Raw genomic sequence first — 14,142 nt, forward strand, 5'->3', positions numbered from 1 at the left:
TCTTGGGTATGATTTTTCGGAAAGTGCAACGTGGTTCTATGGTTTATGGCTTAATGGGACTGTGGAAGTTCGGCTATATTGTGTTATCGGGTCTATGCGAGATAGGATGGCGAGGGATCACCCCGGGTATATGATTGGTAAGATCGTTCAGCTGTTGGTTGGCTTCTAGAACAACTCTGGATACGCTCGAGGACGAGCGTTTGTTTAAGTTTGGGAGGATGTGACGACCCGGCCCGTCGTCACGTGAGTTACCGCCCCGTTTCCCCCATATTATGTCCCTCCATGATTTAATATCAGTAATTGAGTTGATCGGGTAGAATTGGATTGGTTCTAGTTGGAAATATGGCACTTAGCCTTTTTGAAGGAAGCTTGCTTTGGAAAAAGTCAACCGGAAGTTGACTATGTAGTTAGAGGGCTCGGATGTGAGTTCCGGTGGTTCGGGTAGCTTCGGGGGATGATTTGTGACTTAGGAGTGAAGTCGTAATTCAATTTGGAGGTCAGGTGTAGAATTAGGCTTGAATTGGCTAAGGTTGAATTTTGGCGAATTTCGGAAGGTAGGTGAGATTTTGATCCGAGGGTCGGAATGGAATTCCGAGAGTTGCAGTAGCTCCGTTAGGTGATTTTGGATATGCGTGCAAAGTTTCAGATCATTCGGAGGTGTTTAGGTCGGGTTTTAGATCAAATGCAAGTTTCGGAAGTTTAGTTAACTTAGGCNGTGAAGGAATAATATTTGGGATAAGATAAGCATAAGCAGTATGAAATAAAGAAAGGGAACTTCATAAGCTACGAGTCCGCCATGGTAGCTCGCCACGAGTTGTAACAAGCCGGCCAATTGCTTTGTGTATTTGAGCCCTATTCTCCTATTAGATACTCCCTGTTGTTACATCTCGCGTTTCGTACGTTAAGTTTCGTCTTCAATTAATCGATATAGACGCAGGGGATGAGGTTTTCTTGAGGTTAACATATTTATGCTACATACAACAAGCGATAAGTAAGTTCCATGAAAGATAAAGGGTACACGAATCAAAGAAAATGAGTTTCGTTGAAGGTTGTCGATTCGGGTTAAAATATGGTGCGAGCAATAATATTCGATATTAATGGACTAGTACCATACAAGGTGACCGTAATAGTATGATGTATAAAAAGTATATTAAAAATGAGTAGTATTTTATGTAATTTGATATAATCCTTAATTATGCGGGTAACGAAACATTACCTAGTTAATTAATAAATTAAAAGATAAGACCAACCGCCCCTCCCTCCCCTGCCTCCCCCAAAAAACGTGGCAGCAATGAGCTAACCAAACAAATGACTAAGAGTCATATTAGCTTAGGTGGCTATCTAGGAAGCAAGACATTAACGTGTAAAGACTAGTCTATACTCTCTTAGTCATTGGACATAAGTCTCTTGATCTCTTAGTCATAAGTCAATTACTAAGTCTCTTAGTAATAGAAATCATATACATTTCTTTCAAATTCAAAAGCACTTCAAAAACAGAAGCTAAACCCAAATCACATATCACTTTAGCATTCTAATGAGTTGCCAAAACAAGAGTGAGGAATTGCCAAATCCAAGGCCTTTCGTTAGCATTCTGATGAGTTTAACAAGTTCATTCTCAACAATACTTCCAACAGATTATAAACTTTACACTAGCAACGTCATCTTTCAAGTTCCTACAGAAAAATCCAACGAGAATTATTAAAATCATAGCAACGTATAATTTTGCAATTCTAAAGGAGTACGGTGCAACCTTTTCCAAGAATATCATACGGATTTTTCCCTACTTCAAGTATATTAAGATCATCCCTTCTTTCTTTTTGACATGATCTGTATGACACAAACCAAACGAGCAAATGCACAACTTTCATAAATTACTCTATTCGTAAAAATGCTAGAGATGTGTATATTCTCATTCTCCCATAAGTCTTATTACTCAATCGTCTGTTCATGGGTCTTAGAAAAATATGAATCTGATAAAGTTTATCTGAAAGGTATATTGATTTTTACTGCATTCCGAGAAAATCTTATTGACGTATTTCTTATGCATTTCATGCATTCATACATGTACATTAACCCATGACAAAATGGCATTACATACGCATATACATGTATATATATGTATATCGGATATGAAAAAAGGTTGCGGCGTTATATACGTACCGCCACCTGATCAGTTGGTATATGTTGATGATGTTGCCCACAGTGGCCGAGACGATATGATGCGATTCTCTCAGAGGCTTGATGATATTATGTACACCTATACCTATGCATGACACGATATTTCTATGCACATGCATGGCATTATAAATGTTTCAGAACTTACAAAGTTATTTATACTTACAGATGGATTCCTTTATTCCATGTTTCAACTATGTCTTTTATGTACTGAATTTCATGCCTTACATACTCAGTACATTATTCATACTAACGCCATATTTCTCAGGGCCTGCGTTTCATGCCCGCAGGTGCAGGTAGGCAAGACGACACTCTCCCTTCTTAGGATTTTTGATCAGCGAGAGTTGGCGTGCTCCACTTGATCAGGAGCGGCTTTTGATTTTGGTACGATATGCTTGTATATATATATGGTATGACGTGGCTCAGTCCCGTCCTCGTACAATTGTATTACTAATAGAGGTCTGTAGACAGCTAAGTATAGTTTGATAGCATGTGGCCTTTTCGGCTTTCAGTTTTGGTTATATAGTTGTCTATAGCAGCCTTACGGGCTCGCCCACTATATTCCGCATGTATATGTACATATGCCTTTTTTGCAAATTTCACTCATGTATGTTATTCTCGTAATTCAGCAGACCTCATTCAGGTTTATATCCTAGATACATGCTTATGGGCGTTCGACAGATAGGACTCGGGCACCCGTCGCGGCCTATCGGTTTGGATCGTGACAAAAGTGGTATTAGAGCAGTTCTATCCTAGGGTTGTCTACAGACCATGTCTAGTAGAGTCTTGTTTATGAGTGTGTTGTGCACCACACTTATAGACAGGAGGCTACATGACATATAGGATGTTATCCTCTCTTCTTATCTTAGATCGTGCAATATAAGAATTCATGTTCCTAACAATATGGTATATTTTCAGCAATGCCTCTGTAGACTACACCTGCTAGCACGGGCCAGAAGGCTACAAAGGTCTAAAAAGGAGATATAAGTTACACTATGGAGTCAGATACATTAGAGATCATGGGTTCTATTGAGGAGGATCCATTCGAGGATCCATATAAGTCATCCGTGCGAGTAGTTTCGATTTTGCCAGCAACAGATGAGGTGAGGGGAGTTCCAACATCACCAAGGCCCTTAGTTTCATTATCAAGGCCCATTGATCAGGGTATAAGGGGAGTGGTGCATGTATTGGCACAACCGGGTTACCCTCAGGCTCGAAACTATGTCAAGGTATTTGCGGACACTAGCTCTTCTGAGGTTCGAGAGAGTCCATAGTCTTAGGAGTTCATAAATCTAGGTTTGTCAGTGTATGTTATGGGATATGTAGAGGAAGAGGATAGTTGTCAGGCGAAGAGGAGGAAGGTAATTGATAAGGATATGAAGGTTCTGCTTCGAAGTGTGTCCGATCGAGGTTCTTATATAGGACGAGGCAAGGACCCTCTACTGTAGACTTCCTCCAGGTGTCAGTTTTTTGTTGGTGAGTTCCACCTCTTCTTGGAGTATTACCATGTCAAGGTTCTGAATGTGTAGGTTATTTTATGAGGACGTAGGGAGCCCTGTCCTGACTTGTATATGTTATGGTTATGTCAACTTAGAGGTTATGTAAATAATTACAAAATTGCATCACAAAAGACTTTATAGCATTTCATGATTTAATATAGCCATTTATAGTCATATTAAGTACAAAATATTTCACAAATGGCCAAATTTACGCTTTTTGGTTACAATTGCAATAATTTTGCAATTATAGCCCATGCATACATTATTGTGTTATTTTTGCCATAAAATGGCTCATTGTATTTTTAAAATGCTGAGTAATTATTTTAAAACATTTTTATGCATGAAAATTATTTTTTATAATCTCTTAATTATTTTTATAAAATATTTTTTATAAAGTGTTGGGGTATTTAATAAATAGCCCATTTGGTTCCTAATATTTATCGGACCTAACCCCTTAAACCAGCCCAAAACCATTTTTAAAAATTAGCCCAAATCCCCCTGAGGCCCAAGCTACACCTGCCCGACCCAATTACCCATTTAATCATGACCGTTGATCGTTTTGATCAACGGTCCACAATCCCCCTACCATAATTAACCTAAATGACCCCTCCACAAAACCCTCTCATTTCTCACCTCTCACCCGCCGTCACCCCGTCTCCCTCTTCTCTTAAGCTCTCTCGAACTAACCCTAATTCTAAGCGTCGTCACCGGCATAAACCTTTATCTTATGACGCTCATATGGCTTCTATGGTCAGTCCTGACCTTCTACGCACAATGGCTCCTCGACTTCTTAGATCCTTGAGAGGATCTCAAAGAACTCAAGCAGTTCTAGGTTGAAACCTTGCTTGTTAGCCTATCTCGGGCCATTTTCTCGACCATGAGTAAGAGATTTTTCTTTGTTTGTTACGAATCATGGTTTCTAAACCTATGCTCTCATCTCTGTTATGTTTTCTAAAACACCTAGTCTACTGCCTTCGATTACGAGTTGTTTTTCAAAGGTTTTCTGACTACTAATGTTTAATCGATCCTCTTTTCATCTTCTTGACTGATTTGTGCAAAAGACACTTAAACCCTAGTCGATTTCATGAGACACGCTGATTTTCTGACCTTTGCTTCGATTTTGAGTCTTTCAGTGTTACCAACTGTATTAGTTCACCCTGTATTTTTTCACTTACACGTTTTGTCTTTGTCAAATTCATTTTTTCTATTGTTTTGCCCTAATTAATCTGTATTAGGTTTTGCATCTGTTTCCGGCTAATTTCTGTACTTCTTGTGAAGTTTTACTTAGCCTATTTTCTATTTGTGGAAGTTGATATTTCTTTCCAAAAATAAGTATTACTTTGAAATTCTGCCTGATTTATTTGCTCTTGATTGTTTCATTGTTTATGACCTTAATTTGGTTATTCATGCCTTATTTAACTAACTGTATCATTGTGGATCTTTGCTGATTTTTTACATAGTACGATTAAGGTCCTTTCCTTAATTAGGCCCCTGTATTACCATTTGATCAAGGAGTCTATTCCGAACTCCCTTATTTGGTTTGAACTCCTTGCCTTATTTAATCCCTATTATTACTGTTTGGCTAATTGCCGTTAATCAAAGGAGGTCTATGCTGAACTCTTTTGTATGATTGGATTCTGTGACCCCTTAATTGCTGGTTTCTAATTCCTCTACCTTATTTGCTCTACTCTTGAACTGCTATATAAGCACTCTTATTTTACCTTCAAACACTAACACTAAGTTCAGAACACACACTTACACTCAAAATCCCTCTTCTTTCTCTACTACTTGTGATAACTATTGGTCTAGCCGGCTGAAAGCCAAGGCTAGACATTGGAACTACACCTGCTTTACATTCTGCACTTTCTTCTTTAACTGGTATGTCTCCAGTTAAATTTTGAAACTCAAACTTCATGTATTCCATTCCTGCACTAGTTCAATTGGCTACGTTATTCAATTTGTTTCCCTGTTTACTGCTTTATTCAGCATGTCTAAATTCTATCTTCTTTTGTTCAATGTATAATCAGCATGTCTAAACTTCACTTGGTTATTTGATACTTGTTCGGCATGTTTAGCTAGTCCCTGCTTACCCCCCTTTAACTAGTGTGATCATGTTGGTTACTAAGTCTCTTAATGCCTTCGATTGGGCCCTAATTGTATGCCCAATTCTGTCCAACGCACCCTTGTCTTCAACATGATTTTGCTACATCCTTACTCTATGCTTTAACTACCTATCACCATGACTGACTTGTTCAAGTGGACTCCTAGTTGTTCTATGCATTTGTTGTCTCAAATGTTTCCCTGTTTATGTGGTCTCAACTCTATATGTTCCCAATCCCCCTACACCCCTGTTTGTACATCTGCTTGTTAAATGTCTGTGAATCTGGATATTCTATGATTGATTGGTTGTTTGGCTGAATATGCTTTTCTTCAAAAAAATGATTTCAAAACCGTTGCTCCTACTCTTAGTATTCTTCTCAAAACTGGTCACTCCTAGCATCTTTTAAAAATTGTTTTCCATTTCTGAATCTTTTCTCTACACTATTTTACTAAATCTTTCAAAACTATGTCAAGCACTCTCACTTTACTCTTAGACTATTAGGTCCTGCCCCTCTGGTGTATGTACTGCTCAGGGATCCTTGAGATTCCTCTGAATTCTGGCACACAAGGGCTGGCCCTTCCACTCTGCACATAACCAATCCCTATTTGAGAAAGGTCTTGGTGTGAGCACTACCCGGGATCCTTGAGGTCCTTAGGGAACTCTGACACACCAAGGCACACTACTGGCTGTGAGATCTTTGGCTTCTGAGACTGTATTGAAGTCCTGGCATCCCCAGGTTTACTTTGGGCGTGATTTAAACTCCCTATAGTATAGTTTCATTCACTTATATAATTCATAATTGATCCTGGTCTGTAATAATATTCTTTGTAAATAGATATTGGGGTACTTAGTAAAAAGGCTAGGGTTCATATATGATTTTGTGGGGAAACCGGGTAGAAATCATGATGTGTTTGCATTCTCCAATAGATATCATGCATCTAGGTTTGCTATGCCTATTTGTATTAAAAACCATGCCATAAATGTGTGCATTAGATATCTTGCCTTAAGATAATCATATTTACTGCTTTGCATATTAGGAAACATGTTATAGTCATCATTTTATTTCTGATTCTACCTCAAGTCATAATCACCTAGAAACTCAATCATTAAACTACTGCTGCAATCATGCTTAATAAATGGCCATCTCTCTGTGCATTAGAAATCCTGCCTTAGAACTCTGTTTGCATTTGCTCTAAATTGAATAACTATCTATAAATAGGTTTAAAGACAGCCCCAACACATAGATATCATGTTCTAGCATAGATATGCATGAAATCGGCTTTTTGTAACATTAATCGCCTAGATCAGCGTGCCTATAGGTTTGAATAACTTCAAGTTGCTTCAATTAGTTCTCAGAATTATGATCGCACACAGCCCATGCCTAGGTAAGCCTTAGGTAATTAATGGTCTAAAAAACTGTAAAGTTATACTCTGCTTATTTGTAAAATTGCCCATGTTTAACAGATTCTAAATCAGCAGGCAATTGATCAGATTATATCACCTCGTTTTTTTAAAAACAATGTTGCATATTATGTAATGTTCATCTAGATATCATGTTCTAGGGACTTCTGAAATTCTATAAAATCAGCTGTTTTGAGACGTGCTAATTATTTGTTTACATTTGGAGGTAACATGAGCCCCTTTAATTGCTTCTCTATTTGATAGTCCTATATGTTCTTTGTTGTGTTATAGATTTTACCTTTTAAAAACCTTAGGAGTGTCTAGAACTGCCTAAGTATAGAGGTTCTAAACACCTCCGGGACCACAAGGAAGGGACGGGTAAAGCGCGCTTAGAGTTCGTTAATTAAACCCGTTTATATAACCACTAAGGGGAGGGTAATGGGTAGTAAATATATATGATAACATGTGCGCTAATGCCACGTGTAACCCCTCTTGTTGAGGAAGACCTATCGGCTATTGATCCTATAGGCTAAAAAACTTAGGACTTCCCTTCTTAAATTTACGTATGTATTCTTAAACTGCCTAAACTTCTTTAATTTGCATATGTGCTTAGACTGTCTAGACTTCCTTTATTTATATTGGTGGGCTTAGACTGCCTAAACTTCCTTTATTCGAAAATGTGTGCTTAGACTGCTTACCTGTTAAATAACTAATTCACAAAATTGAGTTCGGCCGGGACCCACCGTTGTGGACCGCGAGGGGTGCCTAACACCTTCCCTTTAAGGTTATTTCGAGCCCTTACCCTAATCTCTGGTAATGCAAACTGGTTACATGAGTTAATTGTTCTAAGTGCCCTAACGCACCTTAATCCATTAGGTGGCGATCTTCAAATACCCAATTCCCAAAAGGAAACGAGTTGTTCCCAATGAATGTCGAAGCCCGGACTCCGCGAGGAAAAACAAGGCGCGACAGGCAGTCATACATTTACCAACGAGCTACAGCTGGTAGGGCAGTCACACATTTACCACCGAGCTTCGTCCGATCGGGCAGTCATGCATTTACCATCGAGCTATAGCCGATTGGGTAGTTACACATTTACCACTAAGCTACGGCGGTCGGGTAGTCATGCATTTACCATCGTATTACGGATGGTCGGGCAGTTACCACTGATCAGTTGGGCAGTTAACATCATGAGAATGATGTAATTAGAACTATTATATTGTAGTTTTATTTATATATACGAGATGTCTATTATTCCATATGTTATGGCCCTCAGCAGCAAGTGAGATGTTACAAGTTGACTCATTTCCCTCCCCGAGATGGTATCTTATTATTATGTTTCATTTCTCCCTTACATTCTCGATACATTCTTTGTACAGATGTCCCCTTTTTTTGGGCGTTGTGTTTCATGCCACGCAGGTGTAGATAGGCGAGGTGAGGACCCTCCACTATAGGCTGCCTCCAGATATCAGCTTTTGATTGGTGAGCTCCACTTCTTCCTAGAGTATTGCCGAGTCATGTTCTATATATGTTATTTTGTTTTATGAGGATGTCGGGAACCTTGTCCCGACTTATATATTATGGTCATATTTTCTTAAAGGTTTTGCAGACAATGTCCTATGTATAGTTTTAGGTATGACATGTCAACGGCCTTGTCGGTCCCTATGTACCTATATAAATCTTTTTGAATTAGTTATGTGAGTTAAGTTCTAATATTGTTACTTATATATAGATGTATTCTATCGTGGGCCATGACGAGTCTTATAGTAAAGAAGGATAAGGTACGTGGCGCTCGGTTGAGTAGGCACTGAGTGCCAGTCGTGGCCCTCCGATTTGGGTCGTGATAACAAGATACAAAAGAAATCACAACATCACATAAAATTCACCAACATAATATCCCCACATCATCACATAAAATTACCAACACAATAACCCACATCATCACATATCATCCCTGACAAGAGCCACCCTTATCACTCCTAAAATAGCCTCCCTTATCCCTCAACTATGACAATATCAATAGCCACATTTATTACTCCTATAGCCACCCTTATCGCTCTTATAGCCATCCCTTATCACTTTGATATTAGCCTTCCTTATCACTCCGTTTAATAGCCTCCCTTATCGCTCCTCCCAAACAATATCTCAACACACATAACCACAGTGAAATGCCACACTTATACCCACATAATATCAACAGTGGAATTCCACCCTTATATGTCGCATAGCAATAACCCAAATCACACAACAATTACTTAGAAAATTATCATAACAACACCACATAATTAATTCATATCACAATTTTCCCATAGGCCACAACCATATTCCAAAGATATAATAAAATCAATTAATTTCACAGCAAATAGGCCAAGACTCCACACAGTGTGTATAAATCTCAAAAGCAATAACAAAGATGGAAAAATAACTCAGCAAGAACATCTTCTTTAATCCATATTCTTGATAAATATATATCAATGCCTCATTTTAAACTTATTTAATTAATTAATTTCAAATGAATAATCCTAAATGAAATTATCTCTAGGAAATATCGACTCAACAAAAAACACGGGATTCACGTGGAAATCAAGGTGGCAATCACACCAAATTATCATATTAGAACAAATTCAACAAACAAAGAATGAGGCATGACAAATCAAGATTTACTATGTCCTAGCAATTTTCCAATTTAATACATAAGGGTGTCTACGAATTTTAGCCGATATAATTTGCACATATAAACCAAGTATGTAGTCGTCACCTCGCGTACATGATTTTCAATCACACAGTTTTCACATAAGACTCAATGCCTAAGGGAAAATTCTCCCACACAAGGTTTGAAAAGATACTTAGCATTTTGAAGTTAGGAGGATATCTTAAAATTGACTTCTTTCTTGAATTGACCTCCGAACAGCTCAAATCTATCCAAATTAATTGTATAACTTCATAAAAATTCATCGGAAACCAATTCCAGATATTATAACGTCGGCTTAAAATTTCATATTCAAAAGTCAACCAAAATTCAGTGCGGGGCCCGCCTCTAGGAACCCAACAAATTTTTTACAAAGTATGAACACCCACTTCGGTACGAGTTCAACCATACCAATTTTATCAAATTCTGATAAAAACTCGACCTCCAAATCTTAAATTTCGTGTTTGGTAGATTTTGCAAAATTCTTGATTTCTTCCATTTAAATACGAATAAAGAAATGATATAACCATGGATTTATGAAATATAATCACTTTCGGATATAGGATACTTACCCAAGTCAAAGTCGTGAAAAACTCCTCCAAAATTGCCCAAAATCCAAGCTCCAGAATCTCAATCGAAAATGGCGAAATGACCATTTTTGGTCCTTAATGTTTCTGTCCAGAACCGCTTCTGCGGAACAAATTGCGCATGTGTGGTGTATACGGCTAAAATCGGGAAGACCAATTTTACGACCGACAAGGCATTACGCATTCTCATCTTGAAGGGCCTGGAGAACAGCCCGGGGTCCGATGCCTTCAGGGATTCTTTGTGCCCAATATCGGGGCAAAACGAACCGGTGCTTGTCGCAAGTAAGCGGGAAGTTCCCTAGGAGCAGTACTTTTTGAAAGCGCCTGCGCAAATAGTGACAGCATGCACCAGGCTGATTGATTTTTTGTACCAGCTACTTTATGTAATAATTACACATGTGTCATATTGGGATTTTCCCCTCATATATATAGGGGACCCTTGTCATTTTCAAGGGATCGGATATACAATATTGATTATACAAGAACATTCTCTCTGCTTTCTAACATATTCTCTATATTTTATTACTTACATTTATTGATTATATTCATGGTGTTCTATTGATTGTTCTTTATTTATTGCTCGTTATTGATCATAAAAGAGTCATCGTCACAGCTCTCATAACTGTTAATCCTCCCTCGATTGCACTAATCCGGGCATTCGACTCGACCTCGAGGCACCGTATACGTCAGCTCGAGGCCCCGATTTCTGACCATTCGGTTTGGTTATTACATTATCTACAAGCTCTTATCTTATTTTATAGTCTTTCACTTTGCATCTATTACGTAACAACTAGCATAAAAATAGATCACATATTTTTAGAACCACAAAATCAAATCTAATTGTAATTACCATTTTCAAGGTAAATAGTTTGGCACCCACCGTGGGGCTAAAAAAAATAGTGATTGTTTTCTTGCTGGTTTAATACATAATGCAAGTTATCTTTCACACCTTTCCTTGTCAAAGATATTCGATTTCTGGTCAAAATATCTAACTCAGCAAACGCATATAACAACAACGGTCTCGAAGACCATAGAGAGTATGGTGCAGCTGTCCCCGCTAATGGTGTACCACCACAAAGCCCTCAGGTTGCACTGGAGCCAACTCCCGTCGATATGATCTCACGCAACACTCAACACGTTGTTGTAAGTTCTCACACCAACAGGAATATACGCCAAGAAAATCAACAATACACTCGGAAAAACCCCACCCATGAAGAAAGAGAGGCAAACAGGGGAAGCGAAATGGGAAAACCTCAGCACACCGTTCATATGATTATCGGAGGGACCGACATTCCCCAGGAGCACGTAATCAAGCGGATAAAGGTTTCTGCGGCAACACAAGGACAAACTCGGGGCCGGGCATCTGAGGACATCCTCGCGTTCAGCGAAGAAGACTTCAAGACTCTGTCTCATCCACACAACGATGCGCTGGTAATCTCGTTTCTCTTAAATAACATCCAAATTAAACGTGGACTCGTGGATCCAGGTAGCTCGGCCAACGTAATTGGATCGACGGTGGCAGAACAGCTCGGATTGCTCGATCAGGTCATACCTACCTCCCAAATCCTCAACAGCTTCAATATGGCCGGCGAAGCAACAGAAGGAGAAATCACCCTCCCGGTTAACATATCAGATGTAGTTCAAGATACCAGGTTCCGCATCATTAAAGGTGATAGAAGGTACAATGCCTTACTCGGTAGACCATGGATACATAACATGAAGGTGGTACCATCGACCCTCCATCAGATGATAAATTTTCCAACAAAGTACGGAATAAAGACGATATACGGAGAGGAACATGAGGCAAAGGAAAAGTTCACGGTCCATGAAGAGGTACCAAATTCTGTACACTCTGCCTCGGAAGAGTCGGGAAGCCAACAGACCCCCGAGGATGATGAAGAGGATTTCCTCGCTCCTAGAACCTTCATTGCCCCCGAAGAGTCGGACGCAACGGAGTCGCCTATCGAAGAGCTGGAGCAAGCTGTATTGGTCGAGCATCTCCCAGATCGGAAGGTATACCTGGGGACGGGATTAACCCTCGAACTCAAGAAAAATGCATTCAATTCCTTATTAACAACATCGATTGCTTTGCTTGGTCCCATTGAGACATGACGGGGATCCCACCGGAGACAACTACCCATCGACTAAGCATCGACCCCAGGTACAAACTGGTGAAGCAAAGGAGACCCCAGTCCGAGATAAAGCATACATTTATCAAAGATGAGGTAACGAAGCTCCTCAAGATAGGGTCAATTAGGAAAGTAAAATATCCTGAATGGTTGGCCAATGTGGTGATAGTTCCCAAAAAGGGGAATAAACTAAGAATGTGTGTATATTATAAAGATCTAAATAGGGCTTTCCCAAAGGACTCGTTCCCACTGCCCAACATCGACCGTTTGATCGATGCCACGGCCAGCCATGAAACCCTCACTTTTCTCAATGCCTACTCGGGGTATAATCAAATTCAGATGAACCTCGAGGATAGAGACAAGACTTCGTTCATCACGAAGTACGGTACGTACTATTACAATGTAATGCCCTTCGAGCTAAGAAATGTAGGGGCCACGTACCAACGCCTAGTTAATAAGATGTTCGAACATCAAATACGCAAGTCCATGGAAGTTTATATTGACGACATGCTAGTTAAGTCCCTGTGCGTAGAGGACCATTTGATTCATTTGCAGGAAACATTCGACATCCTCAGAAGTTACAACATGAAACTCAACCCCGAGAAGTGCACCTTCGGGGTAGGATCGGGCAAATTCTTAGGTTTCATGGTATAAAACAGGGGAATCGAGATCAACCCCGACAAAATCAAAGCCATCGAAGAAATTACGATAGTAAATAACATAAAGGCCGTGCAGCGGCTGACCGGGCGGATAGCAGCCTTGGGCCGGTTCATATCGAAGTCGTCGGACAGGAGTCACCATTTCTTCTCCTTGCTCAAAAAGAAAAAACAACTTTTAAGGGACTCTGGAATGACAACGTGCTTTAGAGGAGTTGAAGCGATACCTGACAAGCCCGCCTTTGCTCCACACCCCAAAAGTGGATGAGACATTGTATCTGTACCTGGCCGTCCGAGATAGGTAAGTGGTGTACTAGTTCAAGAAGAATAAGGTACGCAATTCCCTATTTATTATGTAAGTCGGGCCCTAGGTGATGTCGAAACAAGGTATCCACACCTGGAGAAACTAGCTCTCGCTTTAATAAGTGCATCTCGAAAATTGAAACCCTACTTCCAATGCCATCGTATTTGTGTTTTAACAATATATCCCCTTCGAAGCATATCATAAACCCGAATTATCGGGCCGACTGGCCAAATGGGCCATCGAACTCGAGGGATATGATATCGAGTATCAGCCCCAAATGGCTATAAAGTTGCAAAGTTTGGCAGACTTCGTAGTCGACTTCACTCCCTCCCTCGTACCTGAGGTCGAGAAGGAACTTTTGCTAAAAACGGGCACATCCTCCGGGATATGGAACCTGTTCACTGACGGTGCCTCGAACATAAGAGGGTCCGGGCTCGGCATAGTCCTAAAGCCACCTACGGGTAGCGTGATTAGACAATCTATTAAAACCATAAGCTTATCTAACAATGAAGCCGAGTGAGAGGCTATGATTGTAGGTCTGGAATTGGCCAAAGGCCTAGGAGCCAAGGTCATTGAAGCAAAATGCAATTTCCTCCTGGTG

This window comes from Nicotiana attenuata, unplaced genomic scaffold, assembly GCF_001879085.1.
Source record: "Nicotiana attenuata strain UT unplaced genomic scaffold, NIATTr2, whole genome shotgun sequence".
Taxonomy (NCBI): Eukaryota; Viridiplantae; Streptophyta; class Magnoliopsida; order Solanales; family Solanaceae; genus Nicotiana; species Nicotiana attenuata.